The sequence below is a fragment of the Trachypithecus francoisi genome, unplaced genomic scaffold (genome assembly GCF_009764315.1).
Source record: "Trachypithecus francoisi isolate TF-2019V2 unplaced genomic scaffold, Tfra_2.0 Lachesis_group1, whole genome shotgun sequence".
Classification (NCBI taxonomy): domain Eukaryota; kingdom Metazoa; phylum Chordata; class Mammalia; order Primates; family Cercopithecidae; genus Trachypithecus; species Trachypithecus francoisi.
The window spans coordinates 12,866,801-12,894,567 of NW_022681454.1; the positions used below are offsets into that span (position 1 = coordinate 12,866,801).

The 27,767-nt window shown below is 40.4% G+C and overlaps 1 long non-coding RNA gene across 1 annotated transcript; it reads left to right on the top strand.

Moving 5' to 3' along the window:
• Nucleotides 1-12: 12 nt before the first annotated feature.
• Nucleotides 13-27,263, top strand: LOC117085157. The gene is made up of 2 exons (XR_004437824.1): nucleotides 13-71; nucleotides 27,064-27,263. It is a non-coding gene; the product is annotated as an uncharacterized LOC117085157 (long non-coding RNA).
• Nucleotides 27,264-27,767: the final 504 nt, after the last annotated feature.

Genomic DNA, 27,767 nt, shown 5'->3' on the forward strand with positions numbered 1-27,767 from the left:
TGCTTGCACTCACTTCATCCTGCCATCCTGTGAAGAAGGTGCCTGCTTCTTCTTTGCCTTCTGCCATGATTGTAAGTTTCCTGAGGCCTCCCCAGCCATGTGCAACTGTGAGTCAATTAAACCTCTTTCCTTTATAAATTACCCAGTCTCAGGTATTTCTTCATAGCAGTGTGAGAACAGACTAATACAGCACCCGTAGAGGGAGGAGGCTAAATACGTGCATTTCTCCTACCCTACATTCAGGCCCTTGGCTTTCTAGAGACCTTAAGAGAGAATAACCAAGGTTCCCTCTAAAACCCGGGCCTGATCTGGCCACCCATTAACAGATCTTACAGACACAACTGAATTTTTATTGGTTTAGGTATCTCTGTTTCAAAAGGGGTTCTTAATTTACATTTGTCTAATTAAAATGCCCTGTAAGTGTTTTTTTCTTAAACAAAGCCTCTCTCTTCCCTCATAGAGGAATCTGAGCCTCCTCCTTGGAAGAAACAGAAGAATCGTTGGCAGCTTTCAAATGTCAGGGGCACGCTTCTAACTGTCAAGATTTCAAAACATGTGTACATGTAGTTGCAGCTAGATAATGCCAGAGAACATTAACTATCTTCTCCTTCTCTCATCCTTATGTAGCTATTAACATTTTGTGTTAGTTTGGTACATTATTCTTAAAACTTCTGAGCCAGTATGGTATAATTATTAACTGAAATCTGTACTTTCCATAAAGGTTCAGTTTTTGTGGAGTGCAGTTCTACGGGCTTTGACCAATGCGTATTTTCAACTATCCACCATTACAGTATATAGAACAATTTCATTGCCCTAAAAATCCCCTGTGCTCCACTTCTTCCTTGCTCTTAAATTCTGAAACCCCTAGCAACCATTTATTTATTTGCTATCTATATAGTTTTGTCTTTTCCAGAATGTAATGGAGTTGCAATCATACAGCCTTTTCTGACTCACTTCTTTTACCTAACAAATACTTCTGAGGTTCCTCCATGTCTTTTCATGGCTTGATAGCTCATTTCCCTTTATCACTGAATAATATTCCATTTTATGGATGTACCATGGTTTATTTATTCATTTGCCTGTTGCAGACAACTTGCATGCTTCTAGTTTTTGGTAATGATAAATAAAGCTGCTATAAACATTCATGTACAAGTTTTTGTGTGGACGTAAGCTTTCAGCTCATTTGGGTAAATACCCAGGAAACATGAGTCCTGGATTATATGGTAAGAATATCTCTTGTTTTGTAAGAAACTGCCAAATTGTCTTCCAAAGTGGCTATATCATTTTGCATTTCCACCAGCAATAAATAGCAATAAATGAGAGTTCATATTGCACCTTATTTGCATTTGGTATTTTAAATTTTAGCTATTCTTATAAACATAAAATAGGAACTTATGTGGTTGCTCCTAGTGTTTTAATTTGTGATTCCCTAATATGCTTACTAAACCTATGCTTATTTGTCATTTGTACATATTCTTTTGTAAGGTGTCTGTTCAGATCTCTTATCCCCCCCCTTTTTTTAATTGGGTAGTTTGTTTTCTCATTCTTTTTTTTTTTTTTTTTTTGAGACGGAGTCTAGCTCTGTCGCCCAGGCTGGAGTGCAGTGGTGAGATCTCGGCTCACTGCAAGCTCCGCCTCCCAGGTTTACGCCATTCTCCTGCCTCAGCCTCCCGAGTAGCTGGGACTACAGGCGCCCGCCATCTCGCCCGGCTAGTTTTTTGTATTTTTTAGTAGAGACGGGGTTTCACCATGTAGACCAGGATGGTCTCGATCTCCTGACCTCATGATCCACCCGTCTCGGCCTCCCAAAGTGCTGGGATTACAGGCTTGAGCCACCGCGCCCTGCCTGTTTTCTCATTCTTAAGATTTAAGATTTCTTTGTATATTTTTGGCTACAAGGCATTTATCAGATATGTGTTTTGTAAATATTTTCTCTCAGTCTGTGGCTCTTATTTCCATTCTCTTAACAGTATATTTTGCAAAGCAGAAGTTTTAAATTTTAATGAAGTCCAGTTTGTTCATTTTTCTCTTTCATGGATTGTGCTGCTCATGTTGTATCTAAAAATTCATCAGCAAACTCAAGGTCACGTCAATACTTTTCTTTATTTTATTTATTATTATTATACTTTAAGTTCTAGGGTACATGTGCACAATGTGCAGGTTTGTTACGTATGTATACATGTGCCACGTTGGTGTGCTGCACCCATTAACTCGTCATTTACATTAGGTATATCTGCTAATGCTATCCCTTCCCCCTCCCCCCTCCCCACAACAGGACCTGATGTGTGATGTTCCCCTTCCTGTGTCCAAGTGATCTCATTGTTCAATTCCCACCTACGAGTAAGAATATGCGGTATTTGGTTTTCTCTTCTTGCGATAGTTTGCTGAGAATGATGGTTTCCAGCTCTATCCATGTCCCTGCAAAGGACACGAACTCATCCTTTTTTATGGCTGCATAGTATTCCATGGTGTATATGTGCCACACTTTCTTAATCCAGTCTGTCACTGATGGACATTTAGGTTGATTCCAAGTCTTTGCCTTGTGAATAGTGATGCAATAAACATACGTGTGCATGTGTCTTTATAGCAGCATGACTTACAATCCTTTGGGTATATCCCCAGTAATGGGATGGCTGGATCAAATGGTATTTCTAGTTCTAGATCATTGAGGAATTGATATTTCTAGTTCTAGATCCTTGAGGAATTGCCACACTGTTTTCCACAATGGTTGAACTAGTTTACCATCCCACCAACAGTGTAAAAGTGTTCCTATTTCTCCACATCCTCTCCAGCACCTGTTGTTTCCTGATGTTTTGATGATTGCCATTCTAACTGGTGTGAGACGGTATCTCATTGTGGTTTTGATTTGCATTTCTCTGATGGCCAGTGATGATGAGCATTTTTTCATATGTCTGTTGGCTGTATGAATGTCTTCTTTGGAGAAGTGTCTGTTCATATCCTTTGCTCACTTTTTGATGGGGTTGTTTTTTTCTTGTAAATTTGTTTGAGTTCTTTGTAGATTCTGGATATTAGCCCTTTGTCAGATGAGTAGACTGCAAACATTTTCTCCCATTCTGTAGGTTACCTGTTCACTCTGATGGTAGTTTCTTTTGCTGTGCAGAAACTCTTTAGTTTAATTAGATCCCATTTGTCCATTTTGGCTTTTGTTGCCGTTGCTTTTGGTGTTTTAGACATGAAGTCCTTGCCCATGCCTATGTCCTGAATGGTATTACCTAGTTTTTTTCCTAAAGTTTTTATGGTTTTAGGTCTAATATTTAAGTCTCTAATCCATCTTGAATTAATTTTCATATAAGGAGTAAGGAAAGGATCCAGTTTCAGCTTTCTACTTATGGCTAGCCAATTTTCCCAGCCCCATTTATTAAATAGGGAATCCTTTCCCCATTTCTTGTTTTTTTCAGGTTTGTCAATACTTTTCTTTGTTATCTTCTTAGTTTTGCACTTTCTTTAGATCTATGTTTCATTTAGAGTTAATTTATTTAAAAGGTGTAAGATCTGTGATTTACATATTTATTTTTGCATGTAGATGTCCAGTTGTTTCAGCACCATTTGTTGGAAAGACTACCTTTTTTTGTTGAATTGCCTTTGCTGTTTTGTCAAACATGGGTTGACTATATTTGTTTGTGCCTGTTTCTGGGCTATCTATTCTGTTTCATTTACCTGTTTGTCAGTTCTTTCACCGAAACAATAATGTCTTGATTGCTGTGGCTTTACAATAAGTCTTAAAGTTGGGTAGTGCCAGTCCTTGACTTTGTTCTTTTTCAGTGTTTTGTAGGCTATTTTGAGTCTTTAGCCTTTCCATATAGTTTAGAATCATTTTTTCAATATCCACAAAATAATTTGCTACAATTTTTATTAGGACTGTGTTGAATTTGTTGAGAAGAATTGATGTCTTATCCATGTCATCGTTGAGGAGAATTGACATCTTATCATCTCCTGTCCATGAACATGGATTATCTCTCTAGTTATTTAGATCTTTGATTTCTTCTGTCAGACTTTTATAGTTTTCTTCATATATGTCTTGTGCATCTTTTATTAGATTTATACTTAAGAATTTTAGTTTTTGGGGTGCTAATGTAAATGCTGTTGCATCTATAATTTCAAATTCCAATTGATCATTGCTGGTATACGGATTTATTTATTCCTGTCAGAAAAAAAGAACCCTCCACACAAGCTTAAATTGCCTTAGTGTAAATAACACCTCACCGGAGACTGAAGGTTAATTCTTATCCAAAGTCTGATTCCTTCAGTCCCATCAGGAGTTTATTTATCCTATGCTTAAATATTGTCTATGATGAACCCTTCACTCTTTCTCAAAATAATGCATTGTCTCTAGGACAACTTTGTTGTTAGATGGTTTTTTCTTATACCTGATTTCTTGAGGATAAGAGATAGCTTCATTATAACACAACAAAGACAGATGTGTTCCAAGTAAAACACTTAATCTGCATCCTTTATCTCCTTTGGATAAGTCAAGGCTTTCCTAGCAGTGGTGAAGCAGGGGAGGCTGGTGTTCTGTGGGGTCCCGTGTGCTGAGTTAGCATACCCTAGGCTACTAACTGCGAGCCAAACACCTGACTTTAGGTCTGAATTTGTAGTCATTAGCTGAGTAACTTTGGGCAAGCTCCAACATTTTCCAATTTCTTGATGTTTAGAAATGGGAAAATTAATACTATCACAGGGCTGTTGTAAGAAAGAAGCAACATAGTGACCATGAAAACAGTTTTAAACCAAACTGTCCAATGGAAGCATAATTTTAACTCATTTTCCTCTACTTCACAGTCACCTGTTGTAAAAAAGAAGCAACATAGTGACCATGAAAACAGTTTTAAACCAAACTGTCCAATGGAAGCATAATTTTAACTCATTTTCCTCTACTTCACAGTCACCTGTTGTAAAAAAGAAGCAACATAGTGACCATGAAAGCAGTTTTAAACCAAACTGTCCAATGGAAGCATACTTTTAACTCATTTTCCTCTACTTCACAGTCACCTCTCAGAACCGTAAATTATCAGATGTACAGAGTAAGAAGGGTAGAGAGGGAAGGGCAGAAAATGAAGTAGAGTTGGCATGCTCACAGTGAACCCAGAAGACAATATTCCTCAACTTTGGGTGTCTTAGCTGAAGAAAACTTAAACGTTACCTAATTTAACCACTTTGTTTCATAGATGAGAAAACTGAGCCCTGACGAGTGAAACAAATTGCCAAATTGCCCAAATTCAAGAGCCAGGCTATTTAATTGCTGTACTAAGAAAGGATCCAATCTGACTCTAAGACCAGTGCTTTTTCTCCTTGCTCACATGACAAAAGAAATGCCTGAATGTTCCATTCCAGGCTGCGCCTCTTACCGTACCTTCATGTCTCATCCTTGATCATGGAACATATGGCTTTCCCACCAAAGCTCTTATCGTAAGAAATTGGGAAATTGATTACATGATAAATATCCCTTCCCCACAAAAACCAACCAGCTGCTCATCTTTGAGAGAGAGGCATTCTTTTAGGCTCAAGCAAGCCAAGAGGAGCAAAGGCCCTCACTTTGTACATTAATTTCTACTGATCAAAAGAAGAAAATTTTACTTAGGTGGATAAAGCAGGATTTCTTAGTTCTGATTGTGGGATAAGAGATACAAATGCTTTATGTCAATTAGAATTCAACTGTTCTCCTGAAAATAAAAGAATAAAAGAATTTTCTGGAAGGGAAGGGCCAGGTTCCATGTGTAGTAAACTTTATCTTTCTCACAGCCTGGTGTTGTAGACTCCTGCATTTCACAAGCATCTACCTCCAAGAGCTGTGCAACCCTGAGCTTGATGCCTGTGATTTTACCATCTCTATGATAGTGGTGATAATGATATGTACCTGTAGATTAAATGAGAAGACACCTACAAAGCCCATAGCACAGTGCCTTGTAGAATATGAGGCATGGTGCCGTAGTGGATCCTGAAATGAGGATTTGTGAGCTCATAGGCCTCAGGCTCTGGAGTCAGACACATATGGAATTATGAGCAAGTGTAGCAGACACTGTTGGTTACCTTCCTAGAGACATCAGTTCTCCCCACTTCCTTCTTCCTCAACCATGTTCTGGTACCTGCTCTCTCCTCACCATGTGCTGCTTTAGGAGGCATTGCGCACTTTTTCCAGGCCCTAGGGTTGGTCCGAATTGGTCTAAACTGATCTTGGTGGTTCCCATTCTCCTGGGCAGTGATTAGCTTAGGTTTGGGCATGTGATGCAATTCTGGCCAGCAAGATCTAAGAAGTTGGCTTGGGGACTTTCAGGAAAGGGTTTCTAGCTCTTAAAATAAGACATTGCTATGGGTGGAATTTTGTCCTTCTCCAAAATATGTTCAATCCTAACCCCTGGTACCTGCGAATATGATCTTATTTGAAAATAGGGCCTTTACAGATGTAGTTGAGTTAAGGTAAGGTTATTCCAGAGTAAGGTGTGGCCTAAATCCGTTATGATTGGTATCCTTATAATCAAAGAAGAGACAGAAGGACATATACGCAGAGATAAAGCAACTGGAAAGAGATTGGAGTGTTGTGTTTACAATGCAAGAAACATCAAGGATTGCTAGTCATCTCCAGAGGGTAAGAAGAGGCAAGGAATCTCCTTCTCTAGAGGCATCAGAGGGAGCCTGGCCGTGCTGACACCTTGATTTTAGTCTCCCAGCTTCCAGAACCATGAGAAAATAAATTTTTGTTGTTTTAGGTCATCCAGTTTGTCCAGTTTATGGTACTTTGTTATGGCAGCCCTAGGAAACTAATACAGGCATAAAGAAAATATGTGCCCTTGGTCTCTCTCTTTGGATTTTTTATGTCTGGATGAAGCTCTTGAAACTTCCATAGCCCGACTGTAGCTCTGCAGACCAAACTTGAAGATTATGGTGACTCTCTGGGGCTGGCAGGATGAAAGGTTGAAAATAACCCAGGTGTGAAGTCACTGAATTCACAAATCCTGAAGCTGCCTCCCTCTGTTCTTCCTGTTGTGTCCAATAATGCATCTCTCTCATTGTTCAAGCCATGCTGAGTTGATTTTTCTGTTACTTGCAGACAAAATAATTCTGATTCAGAAAGTTATTCTCTCTCTGTCCCTCATTTCCTCATCTGTAACATAACAATGCTATAGTACCTAGTCCGTAGGATTTTTGTGACAAATAAATTAGAGAATCATCCAGGTATTTTTCTCTTTATCTAATTTTTGCTACAGTGCATGAAAAATTCAATACCTGCCAGCTACTATTACTATTCTGTTCCTTCAGATTTAAAACGTAGTGAACATTCAGTAAATACTTACTTTGAAGGAATGAATGAATGAGGTCACTGTAATGCAAAAGAGAATATACAGATGCTAATAGGGACAAAACAAATTGCAATGAGAGATGGAAAGATTTGTCCTGGACCCTGGCTCCAAATCAAGCCCTGGGGGCTACATATGGCCTGGGTCAGGTTCATGAGGACTCACTCCTGGCAAGTCTGGAATTTTTATGTAGAGAGCTTTGAATTTAAAAATACCTATTGGGGTTTGCAAATAATCTAGGTTGTGGGATAGGCGGGAAGAAATGAGGCTCAGAAACTGCCTTCCAAAGTCCCCCAGGGTGAGGCCTCAGCCTGGGTGCATAAGGATTAAGGAAAAAGAAGTCAGGAGCTTTGTTACATCTCTGAGTTAAGCAAAAGGGCTTTCATTTTGCCTGAGGGAGAGCAACTGACTGTTTCTCCCAAAGACCTTGTTTGAAATTAAGGTCTTGGAACACTGGATTCAATTAACTACCAGTTTAAGAACCTTGGGGAATCTAACTTGCCATGTGCTTCATTTTCCCTTACAAATCACCTCCTATTTCCTTGCCTTCATATTTCTCCCACCTACAGAGAACTCTGTACTCAGGACTGGGTCAAGACCAGCTTCCTTTTCCTGAGTTAAAAGTGAGGAATACTGGGCAGGCTTTGCCTTCAGCGTCAGTTTTACTGTCAGCTTGGCCTACAGTCAAGTTCTTGATACACACACACACACCACACACACACACACACACACAACACATCCCTCCAATCTGGGACTATGCAGAGTCAGAGATGGATTAGACAAAATCTTTGTCCTAAGGAACTCACAGTCTAGTGGGAGGAGAGAGACAGATAAATTGATAAATACCTCATTATTGGTAGATGCTGTAAAATAATCATAGTACTTATTAAATCAAGTTTAGCCTGAAGCTTCCTTCTCACATATTTTAATTTTGGCCCAAGGTTTTCTCTGTACATGGTGAACTATAGCAAGAGGAGGTGTAAACAGATGGTACCCTACACTTGTGCCAATCACCGAGTTTTGGTCAATCAAATGTAGCCAACGATTGCAACCGTGTTCAAATAAGGCAAATGGTGAGCTGCAACCAATCCAGCTGTTTCTGTACCTTACTTCCATTTTCTGCAGTCACTTTCCTTTTTCTGTCCGTAAATCTTCCACCACATGGCTTCCCTGGAGTCTCTGAGCCTACTCCTGCTCGGAAGTCTGCCTGATTCGTGAATCGTTCATTGCTCAATTAAAATCCTTTACATTTAATTCAGCTGACATTTTTCTTTTGACATATTGAAGTCCACATGAAACCTGGAGAACACTGAAGAGAGGCTTAGTTAGGAACTGGATGGTGTCAGGACAGGCTTCACAGAGAGGTGGTGCCTCATTCTGCTAAATCTTGCAGGGAGAGCAGGAGTTTGCCAGGTACAGGTCTGGATAAAAATACATGTCAGCTGGGAGTTAACTGAGGTTCTACACTGCGAGGGGCACAAAATATCCCTACAGCAAACTGGAATGAGGTTCTGGTTGGCCTAGGATTCTACCTGTGGTTCCTATTGCATTTGGAGGAATGCACCTTGCTTTCCCTCTTATTTGATGAATATAACAAAACCCTTATTCTGAATTTAGTATATTAGAAACAATTAGAAGTTCTGTTTTCTAGTCAAAACACAGTCTTCATCCTTAATAGGCTGCATGGCTTTTGACCCTTGAAACAGTATTAAGAAGTGGGAGGTAAGCACATTTGGGGTAGAAGAACAGACAGAGTTCATTAATCTGCATTGAAGAGGCAGAGACAGATCCAAGAGGGCTGCTGTAGTGGGAACGGGAGCTGGGGAGGAGTTGGGAAAAGGCCCAGCATTGCTGTGGCTCAGAAAAGATGCCTTCAAGGAGAGACTTGTGGAATGGAGCTATTTTCTATGACATGCAATGTTCCATGTGACATAAATGCCCTCCTCCATCGTCTCTGTGACGTTGAGTAGATTCTCCTTGGTCGCCAATACACTTATAGGAGTGGTTTGTTTCTAAGGAGCTTAAAGAAGAAAGTGACATAGTAATTGGTACATTATTTACTAACCTAAGAAAGAATATATGTACTTAACATTTAAGTGAGTAGAAAAGTATTTTCTCTTCACTGATGCCAAATAGATATTGAAATATATTTAAGAATAGCAGCTTACAGGAAGGCCAGCCATTTATTTTTTTGCCAAGTGGAGGGAATAAGATGCATGAAGGCTTAGTGGTGTGTCCCTCCCTTTGGAGACTAGCAGATGGTTTGGCGGAACTGGAAGAGCGAATGTGAGTTTGAGTGGGTCGAAGGTGATGGAGGAGAGATGGGCAGGAACTGGATCATGAAAGTGCATGAATGCCTTGTAGAAAGGTTTCTGTTTATTCCAGTGGACTCTCATAGATTGTAAAGAGCTGCTGAGGAGTCTCTATTTATCCAATAGAGTCTTAGAGATCATGGAGAACTATACCAGAAGCAGTATAATGGGATCATCTGTACTACTCAAATTTTTTCAGAGGGGAATTTGAGGCCTGAGAGTGGACATATTTCTGCCCAAAGTCATTCAGTGAAGTGTGACAGAGTTAACTTATATTGAGCTATATTTGTTCCGCTGTAGTTCCTCCCTGTCTGTTCTCTAAGGTAAATAACAGAAAAGAGCGTAAGGCATACTATAGTGAAGGTGTGGCCTGGGGAGCTTAAAAGATAGGCTGATGTGGGTCTGAGTCCCAACCCATCACTTGTTGTTAGCTGTGAAACCTCAAATGAGTTTCTCAGTCTTTCTGAGAACCCTGAATAATAGAGATTTTTAGATGAAAAATGAGAATGGTAATGCACATAATACTGTGGAGATTTCATGAGATTTAGAGAACATCACAAATGTAATTATTTATCGCAATACCTAGTACATAATTCATATGGATTTCAGTCTACCTATTTGTTTGAATTCTTTTCTTTGGAGTCACAGTGTCTTTCTTTGCATATGAACATATCTGCAACACCTGAACACAACTTTTGCCATCTCCATTCCCACTTCTAACTCTTCTCTTACACAACCTGAGCATCAATTATTGGACCGTATAACTGAGTGTGCACCCTTTTCCCATTGAAAGTCCCTTCTCTGCCTTGAAGTGGGAGCACAGATTGAATAACATAGCACCTATTGGGGACTGACCTATGCTGAGTTAACTCAAAGGCTAGTTCTCTCATGTGTGGTGATACATAAAACACAAATCCACTGAGCCGTGTCTTCCCTCCCCCACACAGAGGCTCCAGGAGGGTCAAATAGGTCTCAGAGTGTTGTCTCATGGGCTCAAAGGAAGAATACAGTGTACTGTATTCACCTATTGTGAATACAGCACTATTATTCTTCTCTGCTCTGGAAATGAACCCAATGAGCGCTTCTTTGTCAGACCCTATAGGCAAATCTTCCCTGAAAGAAGAGCCCTTTCTCAAGTTTCTTGTCCAGACTTACAGAGCTGTTGTTATCTTAACAGTTTCTCAAGATAAATAGAAGGATGTAGACTACAGAAAGACTGTATTGCTTGAATCTGTTAGCCCATATTTAAGATGGTGAATTTTAAATGGGCTTTTTAGAGTAATGCTTTGTCACTCGTTGTGATGAAGCAAATACCCTCAACAAGTGTCAGCACCTGCTTGGAGGATATATTTTTAGCAGAGTAAATGTTACCTGTCAGAAAAAATTAGTATCACATATACACTTGTCTCAACTTCCTGGTCTGGCATTTTCCCCACTATCACTCTTTATATACGTTAATACTCCAATCAAACTAAACTAGTTGCTCTCTTTTACAACTTCTGCTTTCTCTCAGTTACTGGTACAGTTTTCTTAGCTTAGAAAACTCCCTTCTTGCCCAACAATGTTTGTTCAGTTCTATCTGTCTATCATGAATCATCTCAAATCCTACCATTTCCAAGGAGTTTCTCTCTTTCTCAGCAAAGAAGAAATAATTTCTTCTTTCTCCGAATGTCCCTGATACTTTTTCCTGAACCTCTCTTAAGGCACTTACATGCCTCAGCCCTCCTAAAGTGTAAGCTCCTTGAGGCCTGGACTTACATCTTAACATCTGGGTGTTTTGCATCTTTGAGAGACAATATAGCAGGAGGTCAAAGACATGGGGTCTGGGGTCAGGCTCCTGGATACACTCTGGGCTGTACTACTAACCAGCTGTGTGATCTTAGACAATTCCTGGCGTAGCATCATCACTCAACAGTGTAAGCATTAACTGTTTATATTCTTCATAACACACAGGAAAGTGCATGGTATATCCATTCTGTGCTCAGTAAATGTTTATTGATTGAATAAATAAGAAGGCAAATGAAAAGCAGTTCATCCTTGAGTGTTTGTTGAATGAATGGATGAATGAATAATTTAATGGATTTGGAATAACATTTCTCAAGCACACTTCTTTTCACAGAACCAAAAGAAACTGTTCTCTCTTAAACTCACTGTCCCATTAAATACTCCTCCCTTAGAACCGTCTACCAACAAGATGATATGGCTTGTACAGTATTCTATTTTTGTTTGTTTTAAGAGTGATTATGCTAAAGGGCTGCTTCGAACTTTTGCAGGTTGAAGAAAGAGGATTACTTTGCTTGCCTGTGATTACTTTCTGTAGAAGACAAGGGTTAGTTTCTGTAGAAGAGCAGAATGGAAGCACTTTCACCACTCTATACCAATGGCATTTCTGAGTGGACAAGCTGAAATTCAGTAATGTCTCCAAGCATCATGACTCTTCTGTCAGAATGAACTTTGAGGCTGCTAACCCTGCATGACGTAGCCTACAGGACACTCCACTCCCTCCCTGTGCTCATCAAACAAGAGAAGTTGCACAAGCTGGAGGGGCAGCTGGATCACAGTTTATGCTGCCCCCAGGATACGTCTTTCATCCTAATGGTGCTTATTCAGCTGTGGGGATGCATTGGTATCTAGCTGATTTTTGAAAAAGTGCAAAAGTCCATTTAAAAACACAACCAAATTCTCCTTTTGAGATAGGGGCCTTGTGTGGGGGTGAGGAGGAAAAGGATGAGAAAAATTTCCATCTTATTTTCTGATATTCTTTGCTTTGTGGGTGAATACTTACAGAGATGCCTGCAGGCGGTTTTCCAGAGCCCGTTTCTGATCAAAGTCAATAAAGCTCTTTCTCTGTGTAGGAAGGAAGCTCTCTTTTAGACTACCTTCTTACTTTGTGCTTTCTTATGTAGATAAGCCATCTAAAATCACACAGCCACAGGCCCTTATCTGTCAGGGCCTGGTAGCTAGCACTAGTGGCATTTTTTTTTAATCCAGTAAACATGAATTAAGTTATTTCGATGGTGCCAGGCACTGAGACAACTATAAATTAGGGATAGAGGGATTCAGAGGAAAAACAAACAGCTGCCTTTTCTGTTTGTGTATGTGTTCCTACTATGTGCCAGGTATAGTAACTTTTGTGTAATAGTAATGAGAAAAAGCAATTTAAAAATTATTTCCATTTTATAGAAATGTAGAAGTGGAAACTCTGGGAAGTGAAATAATTTGCCTAAGATCATTCAGGAAGGTATTCAATGTTTGAGCTGAGCTTTCTGATATTGGCCACTAGAGAGGAGTGGAATAAAGAAGAAAGGGCACCTTGGAAAGAATTATTGGTATAACAAAAGCAGGGAGTGGTGATGGGGAGATGGGAGGGCCAGATCAGGTTCTGCAAAGAGTTTTGTGCATTGTCATTTGAACCATAATGAGAGAGAAGGTTGGATTGGGAGGAAAGCTTGATAACGTGAAGCAAGGTTTGGAATACCAAGCTCTGCCAGTTGAAATTCATTCTTAAACACCTGGATTTATTCCTGTCAACAACTGTAATATAGATTAATTATAGGTAAGACTAAGTTAATAAAGAAAATCTGTCAAATAGGCTAGGCACAGTGGCTCAAGCCTGTAATCCAGCACTTTGGGAGGCCGAGACGGGCGGATCACAAAGTCAGGAGATCGAGACCATCCTGGCTAACACAGTGAAACTCCGTCTCTTCTTAAAAAAAAAATACAAAAAACTAGCCAGGCGAAGTGGTGGGCGCCTGTAGTCCCAGCTACTTGGGAGACTGAGGCAGGAGAATGGCGTGAACCCGGGAGGCGGAGCTTGCAGTGAGCTGAGATCCAGCCACTACACTACAGCCTGGGCGACAGAGCGAGACTCCGTCTCAACAAAGAAGAAAATCTGTCAAATAATCCATCAGTGATTTTTATTGTGTTTCTCCATTATAAAACCAATGCATACCCATTATAAACAGTTTTGGAGTGTCAAAAAAAAAATAGAAAGAAAAAAATTTCTCAGTGCAGCTACTATGCACCATTTGGTCCATTTCTTTTTAGTCTTTTTTTTCTTCCCTTCTAAATGCTTAGGTTGTTTGGTTTACATAATTATCATTATATTGTAAATAAAACTTAATACCACTTTTCACTTACTATTGTAACATATAATTTTATTTTACATGCTATAAGGTCTCTAAAACTTACATTTCTTGATTGTAATCCACTCATTGAATATACCACACTTAATATAAACAAGACTTTAGAGTTGGATATTTAGTTGTTTTGTACTTTTCACACCTGATCAATAACACTTTGATGAAAATGTGCTTCAAGATTTTCTAAAAATTCAAATAATTTCTATAAGATGATTTTCCGGGAGTGCTGCTACCAAAGGAAACGTCACATGTACTTTTCAGCTCTTCTGTCATGAAACCAACTTAAGGGTTTTGTTTTTGTTTTTGTTTTAGAGTACCAACAATTTGTCTGGTTATGTGCTAGGCTGACTCAAGAATCTCCATTGTAGTGAGATCGCTAAAAACAATATGAAATATCATACAATGTTGGTGATGAGGAATATTATGAACCTGCATCCCATGTCATGATGAATCAGACTTTCTGCATCACGTATCATGATGAGTCATGACTTTCAGAGCTGGAAGGACCCTCAGAAAAGAATCCGGTCTTGGCCCAAAGCTGCAGTGGGCAAAGTATTTTAGAGCAGGCAGCAAAGGCCAGTACAAAGCATGTATTGAGTAAATGGCAGAGCAGTTTTCAGATCTCTAAAATCATCACCTCTGGGTCATTTCTAGCATAAAAGTTCTATGGTACCAAGACCAGCCCTCTGGGTCTATCTGCTTAAAGCTGGAATTCTTAGCATTTGATACAGCCCTATTTACAGAAAGATGGCATACTCCCTCAAATAAGTCAATCAATTAAGAGACAGTGTTCCATCAGAATTTCCAATGGGAAGAGTTTGGTTTGCACCATGTTTGATAGGTTTGCTTTCCCACATATCCCACTCCTAATGTACCCAAAAATTTATCTACCTACTCAACAAATATTTCTCCCTCTTCATACTTTCCAAGCCTTTCCTGGGGAGATCACAGCCTCCCTCTATTCAGTTCTTAGTAATCCAATCATAGTATCCCAATTATGACCAATAAGATATGAGGGGAAACCTGCTGGGAAGCTTTTGGGAAAACTTTTGTTCATAAAAAGTTGTCACATGGAAAAGATATCTTCTTTTGCTGAACATTTTTGTGTTTGCACATGGTGCCTGTAGCTACAGCAGCAACCTTGTGATCTAGAAGACAGGAAAATCTTTTGGGGATTTCGTAGTAGAATCATGGGGAAAAAAACTGAGTTTCAAATGATGTCTTTGAGTTGATAAATTACATCTGAAGCCTCCCTGCACTTCTTGTTACGTGACAGAATTATTCCTCATTGTTTACATGAGTTGATATTAAGCTTTCTATTATTTAAAGCTCAAAGCATCTTTACTGCTATAATATATATGAATGAAATCCTCAATCATAGGGCCAGCTCATCTAGATTGCTGGGGTACTGCATTAACAGTTTCTACTTTGGACAGGTGTGTGTTAAAAAAATGCTCAGCTTTGCTCTCATCGCCTCAAGGAAATCTTTCTCATCCTCTGCCTAACCTTCAACTCCATTTGATTTGGATGTTTCTCCTCTGAGCTTTCATAATAACATCTTTGGTTTTATTGTGTTAATGTTGCTTCTGTCTTCTCACTAACCTTTGAGTTCTTTGAAGACAGCAACTGTTTAGTCATCTCAGTAGCTCCACTCTTAGAATTCAAAATGGAAAGCAAAATAAGTAAGTTATTCACCAGATTGCTGTGACTCTTATTTTTCATTAAGGTATTAAGTGGCGTGTTTGTGTGTGTGTGTCTGTGTGTGTGGGCATGCACATATGTGTTCATATCATTTTTGTTAGAATTTGGTACCTTTACCCACTCATATGCCTGCTGTATTTTCTTTTCCTATCTCATTCACATGAGATAACATCTCTCATAAATGTAAACCAAAGCTAGTTGACATGAAACTCCTATGCCCCCAAGGAAGACTTAAAACTGCTTAAAGTGTCTTGTCTTGCAGCAAGGACAATTTTAAGAGTGTGTGGGTCATTGAAAGCAGGATAGGGATGCCTGTGCATTCTGCTGAAAGACTTCTCATTATGCTACTGGCCACAAGGTGTCCATCTCTCAGTAAGAAGAATGCATAGCGTCTGGAGAGTGTGTCTGCCGCCACCCCCAGCTCAAGGGACTTTGAAAAGTTGTTTAAGGATTGTGTAGGTGGCTTGAGACTCTATCCAAAGGAATAGGAATGTGTGATCTATAATAGTTATTCAATGACTAAGCTACCAGCATCACAAGGCCTGCAGATGACTAATAATTATTCTCATTCTACAGGGTATAGTTTGCAAAACAAAGTAAGCCAGACCTCTGCTCTTTTGTCCTGTGAGTCATTCCTGTAAAATGAGTACCCTGGGCTCCAGTGGTAAGGCTCAGAGAGCACCAGGAATACTAGCTGGTATTTTTCACTTTTCTCCCTGCCTTCTCTATCCACCTATCTCCCCTACAGTCCTAGTCCTTTTGGGGCCACACTTCCCCTTGAAAGCCTTGAGGGGAGGCTGTGCTGTGCTGGGGTTAAGAATCCGACTTTGAATTCTAACATAGAGGCTTGCATCTGGACTCCCTCATTCCCAGATGTGTGGCCTTGGGCAAAGGACTTAGCTTCTCTGAGCTCCAGTGGTTCTCATTCTTAGGTGGAGATAATGAAGTAAGTTATAGAATTGTTAGGGAAACTAATGGACATAAAGTGCTTAGTATACTGCCTTGGTGCAGACTAAGAGCTCAAGAAATGGTAATTATTATTAAGATTAGCTACAAGTTTTCCTCAGGCTGTCTGCAAAGAGTGAAATAGCTGTATGATTTAGGGACTTAAAAAAAAACTTCCCTAATATTTTGTTTACTCATCTTAAAAACCAATTATAATAATCTCTACCTTGCAGTTTTGTAAGCAAAGTAGAGCAGGACATGGCAAAGTGTCTGGCATAATGTAGTTCCTTTACACATATATATTTTTTCTTTTTTCTCTTCATGGTGGATGGAAGATTCCCTTGGTGTGTTCAAATTCCTAAAGTAGCTCTTTCAGGCCTTTATGGTAGAAGATGTTAGTTCTTCAGCACTAACCCCAGAAGACTTGTTTCTAAACACTAGCATATACACTGATGCTGGGTATTTATCTGCCTTGGAAGATAAAAGGGATTTGGAGTTTCTGAAAATAGCAGAGGCCTGGGCACTGTTGACATGTACTACCCTGGATAGGGTGTGGTCAGTTGCAAACCCACAGAGGCTAGAGCCTGGGCAGTACAGTTTAGAAGTAACATAGACAAGGTGATGTCTACAGGACCCGTTCCCAAATGTTCTGGGCCAGAAACTATGATGGTATGCTTATTTAAGAGTAGAGAAGAGGAGCTCCTCACTAATGGCATTCACTGGTCTTCCTGCCATTCTTCCCACTGTGGGCTCACAGATGGACTTTACTCCATTTCGACTAGTAAATGATGTGGCATTTTTTGGGTGCTAATGTGGAATAAGTTCAAATTGAGTGTGTCTATAAGCAACAAGGAAGGTAGGGCCTAATCAGAAAGGCTTAATAAATGATAGTTGATATTATTCTTATTCTCTCTCGAAGAGAGATAGGGTTTCAGGCAAAAAACTTAAGAATGAGGATTTTGGAGTCAGAAGCAAGAATATCATTGTTGGCTCCATCAGTTACTGTCTTCATTCTCTTAGGCAAGTCGTTAAACCCTCCCTTTCTTCATCTATATGGTTCAGATATTAAGATTCTCTTTCACAGAGTGTGGTTGGTCATGAGAGTTAAATGATGGAATCATGTCTAGCTTGTATAATTGATTGATAGTTGTATTGTTAACATTACCATGATTGTGTAGTAGCTGTTGAGGGAAGCTTTGTGCTTTTCACATTACAGTTCCTGACGATCAGTGTAGAAAGATAAGAGTTCAAGACCATCAATTCCAACCCTATTGTGCTTATTAACATTCACTCTAGAGGATTCTGGGATGCTTTACAGTGAATATATAGGCTTAGAAAAACATCTTTTGAGAATAACCATGCATTTTCATGTTGATGGTCCTGACATGAAAAGCTCTACATGGTTGGAAATGACCAAGGACAAAGATAAGATATTTTGAAAAACTTTCAAGGCAAGAGTTTTTTCTTTGGAAGTAGTGATAGAGTGAAAAAAAGAGTAAAAATTTTGGGAACATGGAAATATTGCAATTTCATCTATAATGCCCTTTGGAGATGTAAATTAACTTTATTCTTTTTTTTTTTTTTTTTTTTTTTTGAGACGGAGTCGGCTCTGCCGCCCAGGCTGGAGTGCAGTGGCCGGATCTCAGCTCACTGCAAGCTCCGCCTCCCGGGTTTACGCCGTTCTCCTGCCTCAGCCTCCCGAGTAGCTGGGACTACAGGCGCCCGCCACCACGCCCGGCTAATTTTTTTTGTATTTTTTTAGTAGAGACGGGGTTTCACTGTGTTAGCCAGGATGGTCTCGATCTCCTGACCTCGTGATCCGCCCGTCTCGGCCTCCCAAAGTGCTGGGATTACAGGCTTGAGCCACCGCGCCCGGCCAACTTTATTCTTTTAGCAAAATAAGTCATTTGTCATAAACTTTTTTTTCCTTTAAAGATCTGGTGTGGGATGAAGAGAGAAACCTCTGAACATTTGGAGGATGATTTTCTTTACTGCTGTTCCTAATTTATTGAAAGCAAAAATAAATCTTCTTTAAAAACACCTGACACATTTTGTTTCGGGAGACTCTTCATACTGAAGTTAGTGCAGACTAATATTACACCTCTTTTTTGTTTTCTTTACAGTTCAGTTCAATTCAGTATATTTTATTTCAATTTAATTCGGTGAAACTTAATTAATTTATTGTCATTGACTATGTGTTTTTACCTAGTCTTAACCAAATGGGGAAACAAGAGAAACAAGTGGCACAACCTCATATTTCCCTGGGAATTCTGAGTGCTTATGTAAACCTAGAGAACCTCAGTTACAAGTGTGTAACACTGAGGTTCTCTCGGTTTACATAAACACCCAGAATGCCAGGGAAAACCCTACAAATGCAGGTGAAAAGAGCCCAAGTGCATAATTCTGCCATTCTCCTTACTCCACTTGATATTCTCATTTATTCTCTAATAGTTTTTCAAAGAAAGAGAAAATTGAAGATACAGAAGAAAATTGAGTGTCATGGAAAAATGTTACAATCTATTTTTAAGTGAAAGAAGTCAGATCGTAGATCTATATATAGTATGATCCAAATTTTGTATGTGTGAAGGAGAATAGTAAGCATAACTTGTTCTGTCATCTCAGATTTGACTCCAGTGCCCAAACTAAACACTAAGTGCCCAAGTCTTCTCATTTTCTGAAATGATGCGCTAAGCCATCAGTTAAGCACTTGCAAAGGAGATGTCACAGAGCTGGTTCTCTCAGCATCAGCTCATCAGCCACCTCAAAAGGATACTGAGAATTGATAGGAGACTGGATATCTGGGAAAATGAGCTGGGGAGAATTACTGGAGGCAAATAATTCCTTCTCACTACAGTATAAGCAAAGTGTACCTGTCAGCTATCACCATAATAATACTGTGTAACAAACAATCTCATAATCTTATTGTTATTAAAATAAACATTTATTTTCATGAAGTTGCAGGCAGCCTGCAGTTTGGAAGATCTAAGCTGAGTTCCTCTTGGCAGCTCCAGTTCAGACTGTGGTTTGGTCAGGCTTGTTCCTAGATGTAGATTGGGTTTCAGTCTCTTCACTGTGTCTTGTTTTCCTGGAACCAGTGGTTGCCCAGGACATGGTGGGATAAATACAAGAATCAGATGAAAGATGTAGTGTCTCTTAAGATCTTGGCTCAGAATTGGCACAATGTTGCTTCTTTCCATAACTGATTGGCAAAAACAAGTCAGATGACTTGCCCTACATCAATGAGACTGGAGAAATAAACTGTACCATGTGGAGAAGATGTATTTACTAAACAACAGTTTGCCAAAGAAAACTGACTGGAGAACTTATATGTTTCTCTTGGTATTTGGGGAACATAAGCACAAGTACCTGATCTTGGATTGAAAATATTTATAGGGGACTATGTTGAGAAGTAATCTCATCTTTTCCTGTCACTTCAGTGCTAGCTGTGCTTGAGACTTGGGGGAGGTAGTTGGGCGGGACCTTAGTTGCAGAATTTAGTTGGCCTAAGCTTTATGTGTTCCTGGTATGCCAGAAGTGAACTTTATGGAAAGGAGCTAATTATGGGCTGCACTGCAAAAGTTTTCTGAGAGGATGCTACCTGGAGAGATGAAGTGACGGAATGAGATAATGTGTAAGTGGAAAGGAAGGCAGGGGCTGAAATACTGTTGTGCATGACCAGCTACTGCAAGCACTGAAGCAGCAGGAATTGGTTATTCTTTATCAAGAAGTATATATAAATATAAAGAGTATCTTTATTGAATCCTCTTTATAACTGAGTATCAATTAGGACCCAATTAGAGAAGAAGAACCACTATGAGTAGGGATTAGATCTTACACTGTTATGGGAGCTGATGGGGATGTCATGTGGTCTGTGTCTGATGTTGAACCTGAAGTCACTATAGGTCACCCAAGCCAGCAGCTGAGATAGGAGACAGTCAGGGAATTGGGAGAACAAGGGAAACCCATGAGAGGTACTGAATTCCACAAAAACAAGCTGAAGCATTTGTCTGTCTCACACTACCTCCAAACTTAATGGGAAATGGGTACTCTTCACATGGAGTTGCACATGCACCTGACCCAGGGCTTGAATAAGCTGAAGGAAGAGATCCAGGGAGTGCTAGAGGAGCTGCAAGTTCAAGAGCTGTCCCAAAGTAGCAACACACTCTAGAAGCTGTGAGCTCAGGTCCTGCCCCACACAGCAATGCAATGTAGAAGGTGTAAGCCTGGATGCTGTCCCATACCAGCAACACAAGCTGGCAGATCAGTGAGCTGTCACATGCATGAGCTGCCAGTGTCTGGCAGCCTACACCAAACTTGAAGATGTTAAGCATGGCTGCTTCTTCACTATGGTCTTTTCTATCTTGTGTACATTTTTCTTATAGCCTCTTCAACTTAGAACTTCATGGAGATGAAACTCTGGGAATTGAGTTCCCGCTTAGCTAAGCTGACATGTTACAAAGCCACCGTACCCTTTAATCTCTTTAGAGAGTTCTAAACAACAGTTAGAAAGTGAGGGACAACGTGGATTGAGGAAGCAAGTGAGAGTGAAGAAACCTGCCTTGAAACCACGATGTCCTTCCTCCCTCAGGTTCCCAGTGTAAGGCACGTATGCACTGTGGAGTGGAGAAGGGCTTTAAGTTGGTTGAGAGAGAGTATGAACTTTGTTATATGTGAAAATGAGTAGAGAAATGCTGGAAATTGCATGAGATTTCATGCAAGTGCTGAGAAGTGTCAACCTTAAATAATGAGATTCAGAAAATATGATTAAGTAGAGTTTATTCAAGTGTAAAACTTGAGGATAGAAACCCAGGAGGAAACATGGATTCCAAAAGAATGGCTCAGGGTTCCAAAGTAGGTAAATTAAGGCTTTCACTTACATAGGCAGAGATGGGGAAATTTAACAGTCGCAATATTTTCCTTGTAAGACCAATACATATGTTACAGTGATTTCACTGGTTACAGGTTCCTACATTCCAAGGTAGATTGCTTTAACATTCCATAAGGAGGGGTAATAGATTCCTGGGAGTCCTAGCTTTCATGCTTTTTGGTCTTTCTTTATCATCTATAGTACAAGAATAAGTAAGGGAGTTAATCTATGATTGGAGAAGCCGAAGTTGCAGCTGTGTGCTACACATGACGCAGGCCACATAGCCACATTCTTCTCAAGGCTCAAAATAATATAAAGTTCCACTAGGTTTAAGTTTAAATTCTTTGATTTCACTGAAGGGAGGATCACAAGATCAAGGAAGAAAGGCAGAGTGTGAAAAAATAAAGTAGCTTTTGGCTATATTTTACTTTGGATTTTTAAAATTGTACATGTATACGCAGGTGTGTGTGTGTGTATGTGTGTGTGTGTGTGTGTGTGTGTGTGTATTTTGGGTTTATTGAAGTATATAAACTTGCTGAGTTACAAACATCAAAGGATTTTTTTCCCTAGTCCCTGTTCCCAATAATGCTGTATTAAATCTCTCATTCATAGTGTAGCAGATTTCATAATTTCCCATTCCCCTTGGTTGTACAAGTTCTTCTGGCTTAAGAGAGTAATCTCATCTTTTCCTGTCACTTCAGTGCTATCTGTGCTTGAGACTTGGGGGAGGTAGTTGGGAGGGATCTTATCTGCTCTTTACCCTTCCTCCTGTATCCTTTCTCTGGGAATGGTCCTCCTCATCCACTCATATGGAGATAGGTGCTGCGGTGTGTGGGTGAGTGGAGGAGAAAGAGGCCAAAGACAGGCATTGCTTGTTTAACTCATGGCACACACAGTGCACTCTGTTAGTGGTTTAGTTTTTCTGACTCACACTGAAGGTCCTTACAGCCCTCTCTGGTTGGTTTCCATCTCTGTGGCTCCCTCATGGTCAGTGTTTGGTCACTTTTCTGAGCCCCCTCCCAACTGCAGAAAGAAGATCTAACTCCAGATCCCAACCCTCACTCAGATGCCTCCTTGTGGTTCATTGTCAGCCTCCTGCTGCTTGGGTCCTTCTCCTTGGCAGCCCACATGCTTGTGTGAGTCTCTTCTTCAGTTAGTTCACTTGACCTCCAGAAGGTGGGCGCCTCTCTGCCATGCAGAGGAGCAGGCTGCTCCACTGATGGTCTCCCTCTGCCCTGCTCTCTCAATGCGGCTCTATTTTCCTACTTAAGTGGGAACAGAGCAAATCAACGGGGCTGCATTCTAATCAGGTGCTCAATGGGAATGAGAAATCAGCATTCCCTTCTTGAAAGTGTTCCCAATCTTTATGAATTATCTTTTGGGAAGACCCTCTGTTTAGCTCTCAGATGTGCTCTAGCCCAGCGTTTCCACCCAGCAATCATAGATGGCCCCTTTCTCCAGTCTACTTTTACAGAATGCGAGGTAGTGGTTGGTGGTGTTGCTGAATTATGGTTGCAGGTAGCAGTGAGGTTCAGCCATCTCTTTTTAAACACCACTTTATTGAGGTATGACTGACATGTAAAAAACTGTACATATTTAATTTTTACTACTTGATGAGTTTGAGGATACATATACAGCTGTGAAATCATCACCACCAACCACCAAGGTCAAAGACTGACATATCCATCACCTCTCAGAGTTTCTCTTAGTTCTTTTTACTTTAATAATTATTATTTTTTTTTGGTGGTAGAACACTTAAAGTAAGCCTACACTCTTAGCAAATTAAAAAAATATAATATTGTATTTTTAGCTATAGGTTCTATGCTTTACTTTAGATATCCAGAACTTATTTATCCTAAATAACAAAACTTCATCCCTTTGACCGGCATCTCCCCATTCCTACCTGCCCCTGCACCAGCCCCTGGCAGCATCATCCTACTCTCTGCTTCTATGAGTTTGGCTATTTTAAATTTCATGTTTAAGTGAGATCATGCACTATTTGTCTTCCTGTGCCTGACTGATATCACTTAGCATAATCTTCTACAGTTCCATACATGTTGTCACAGATGGCAGGATTTCCTTCTTTATTAAGACTGAGAAATATTCCAGTGCATGTATATACCACAATTTCTTTATCCATTCATCCCTCAGTGGACATAGAGTTTCCATATCTAAACTATTATGAATAATGCTGCAATGAGTATGGGAGTACAGGTATCTTTTCAAGATACTGATTTCAATTTCTTTAGATATATAAGTAGAAGTAGGATTACTGGGTCATATACCTCATGAAAGACTCAAGGAAGGTGTTTGGCTTTATTTAGAATGTGTAGCACTTAATGCCTCTTTGTTCATAGTTTTATTTGTTAATTCTGGAATAACAGAAAAATTCCCACGTTCTTTTTATATACTTACAACACACACACACACACACACACACACACACCACACCCATACCCTATGGGTGAGAGAGAGGGAAAGTGTAGCAGGGGCTTTGCTGAAATATTAACAGTGGCTGTCGTTGGGCTGTAAGATTAGAAACTGTTTTTCCTTCTTCTCTGTGCTTTACTGCTTGCTTCACCTTTTCTCCGATAAAAGTGCACCCAGCGTATCTCTCTTAAAATAAGAAGATGAAGTACAATAAACATGATTTTAAAACTGCAGCACCATTCCACTGATAGAACAGATGTGAGAGGCAGGGGCTTGGGTTTTCTGACCTCCCAGGGCTCTCTGCAGGCTCATGATTTTATGAAACATCAGCTGTTCTGAATTCCTGCAGCACCTGCCACAACAAAAGGAGGCCTTTTGCTGAGCATACTAATGCAGTTGCACACGCCTTCATAGAACAAAGAAATCAAAATGAGGAGTTCATTGAGCGTCATTTGGACACTGTCCATTCTACCCTGGCCTGAGCCCTCCAGAGGAGGTAGAAATCCACCTGCAAGGGAAGATGTCCTATGTCTAGTGAGTCCCCACCACCTCCCTTTTGTCCTCTCTGGTGATCTCCTCCCTCCTCTTTCTGGTCCTTTGCCTCCCATTTGGCTCACACCTCAACTACTGCCTCATCTGCAGACCCCTCTGGCATTGGCTCCTCTAGCTATGCCTCTGAATTCTCTCATGGACCCAACTTTGCCCCCACACTTTACAGCTGTGCCTGAAAGACAGGTTGGCGTCCCAGGAGGCAAAAGCTACAATGAACAGGCTGCCCCTCAATCCTATTAGCTTCTTCCTGTCTGCTTTCTCATACACTTGGCATTTTTTTTTTTTTCTTTTGTAGTCTTCAGAATTAGCAACCCTTCCCTTGGCTTTGCTGAGAGATGCCATGCTGATGTCCATTTCTTCATAGTATAGAATCTTTTCAAGGTTTAGGTGACTTCTGCGCATCCTCTTCATGGGAGGGATGCTGAAGACAAAGAGTATGTTCCTGTTCCTACCCCCTCACTCACTCTGTCTCAAGGAGGGAGGGATTGACAGTCTCATTGATCCAGGCTTAACACTTTCTGGGACATGTTTATTAGTGAGTGAGTTCACTGCACTTTATTTTTTAATTTTATTTTAATTATTATTATTTTTTTGAGATGGTGTTTCACTCTTGTTGCCCAGGCTGGAGTGCAATGGCATGATCTTAGCTTACTGCAACCTTGCCTCTTGGGGTTCAAGTAATTCTCCTGCCTCAGCCTCCCGCGTAGCTGGGATTACAGGCATGTGCCACCAAGCCTGGCTAATTTTTGTAATTTTAGTAGAGATGGGGTTTCTCTGTGTTGGTCAGGCTGGTCTCGAACTCCCGACCTCAGGTGATCCACCCACCTTGGCACCCCAAAGTCCTGGGATTACAGGCATGAGCCACCATGCCTGGCCTTCACTGCACTTCAAAGGCAGGATTCTAATCTCTACTTTTTCTTGTGCTTGAACATAATCGGTGCTCTTTCATCTTTTTTGCTGACTTAGTAAACATTTCGTACTGAGGATTCCATCCATCCCCAGTGTAAGTCAGTGCCCACTGAACTCCCTCTTGAGTGGGGTGAAGCAGGTCTGTCATTCTCACCTGTACAGTTTTCCGGCTCAGTGCACCAAGTTGTGCTGTTGACTGGTTATATATCTTTCTTCTCCAGCATGCCTGAGCTTGCTCCTCTCAGGGCTTTAAACCTAAGCCATGCTCTTGAATCCAGATTTGATTAGGGATGTACAGTGGAACTGTCACAAGCCTGAAAACCTGTAAACTAAGCAGTAGATTTCCATTTGACCATTGTTCGTTGGGTGTAAATGTCAAGTGGAGGTGAGGAGGGAGGCTGGACATTAGCCTGTTGATACTGGGGATTGAACAGACAATCTGTGGGAAATTTGGTGCCCTTCCACAGCTTGGCTTTGGAATGAGCTTCCATTTATTCCACTGGGTTACATTCTCCCATCGGTCCACATTAAGGTGCTGCTGTAGGAATAAGCTTTTGCAATAGCGTGGATGTAATTCTCATGCTTCTCTTCTGTCCAGAACCAGCCTCCTTCCTGACCTGGGATTATGCAAAGAGAGAGAATATGCAAATGAGATCATAGATTACATTTATTTTTGGGCCAGTTGGATTTAACATAGTGCATGTTATACCAATAAGCACCACTAAGTCTTTGTATAATCCCTCTTCCTCCTGATGGAATCTATAATCTATGATCTCATTAGTACTAACTCTAACAATCCTAGGATATTCTGGTGAAAGCTGATAGAAATTACACAAGGCGAAAACTTAGTGACCTGCCCTTGTTGAGTGAACCTCTTCAACCTCTTGTCTCTAGGGCAAAATAATTCGAAATGTTGTGGGAACTTCAATCCTTTTTTTCCAATGTCTCATAGGAGGGAGCCAGGCAGAATATCATGATCTCTTTGCTTTAGGGAAGTGGCAATTCTTTACCAGTGTGAGCATAATGGTTTAGTGAAGTAGAACTCCCAATTTAAGGAAGGCAGAGCGTAGCATAGTGATTAAGAACATGGACTCTGCATTCAGACAAATTAGGGTTGAAACCTGGCTTGATTAATAACTAGCTGTGAAACCTTGGACAAGTTACTTAATCTTTTTCAGTATTGTGAATATTCTTTTTAGTGGTAAAATGAGGGATAATTATAACTAACTCATAGAGTCATCATAAGAATTAAATGAGATAGTGTAAGCAAAGTTCTTCAGCACAGGCCCTGACACATGGTAAACTCCCAATATATGGTAGCTACAATACTGTCTCATCATTGTACTATAAACACGTTTTGTCTCCTAATGTGATGGGTTAAACTGGAACAGGAAGGACAAGGGCAAGCAAGGACAATGGATCACAGTCAGGTGTCAACCCCACGTAGTGCCTGGGTGAAGACCTAGGATCAAAGAGGGAAGGACGTTCAGGACACAACAAACTGTTCCCAGAGAGATGTCTGCATCCCTAAACTCACCAAAGAGCCTTGTTCAGGGGCTGGGTGGGGATACACTTGGATACTGGAAAAGGCAGTAGATTTCATTTGAGAAATGGGTTTCCATCACTGCCTTTTCTCTAATTTGCTGGGTTCCTGTGGCAGATTGCAAAGGTGGTTTCAATTCTTAATCTCTTTAGCCTTGTCTCTGCTACGTGACTTTGCAGATCTTCATGCTAAAGATGGACGCTTTTACCCATGTCTTGAATCTGGGCTGGCTCTGTGACTTGTTTCATAAAGTGTATCAGAAGTAATGGTTTCCCAGTTCCAAGTCTAGACTTCAAGAGGCCCCTGTGTTTCCATCATACTTACTCTCTGTCTCTGTCATGGCCATAAGGACATGCTGGGCTGTAGCTTGCTGAAGGATGAGAAACACATGGAGCAGAGCTGAGTCATCCCACCGGACCCAGCAGAAGCCTGAACTGATCAGTGGACTGCAAGCCATTTCTGAGCTATTTGGGCGATGAGCACAGATGAGCAGAGTCAACCAGCCTAATGTCCTCGATGCATGAACAATAAAGGCTTATTGTTGCATGAGGTTTTGTGTGGTTCATCTTATGTAGCATTGTCATGAAGACAGATAACTGAACAGTTGCAATAACTTCATCTGGTTTATCATTTTGAATTCACTCATTCACTCAACAGGCATCAAGTATCTACCATGTATCAATGCTGGGCTAAGCATTGTTGGAGAGACATTGTTTGGTGATAGCAAACAATAATAACAAAGGAGACAAACAACTGTCTCATTTATTCACCAATATATCCTTCTGACCTAACAGAGTAAGTTGGCACTTAGTAGATGTTCAATAAACATTTGCTGTCTTACGAAGACATAATGATGCAATAAACGTATGTTGTTATATGTAAGTGTAGTATGTGTGTGTCTGTATTCCAGATAACTAACTAAATATGTCATTAAAATATCAGGCCCATTTTCCTTGCTCTCCTCTGGAACGGCAGAAGTAATTTCCTATTCTTTTCTCCACTGTCTTTTTTTTTTCTTTTTCTTTCCCCTCCTACAATGTCAGCAGCAGAAAC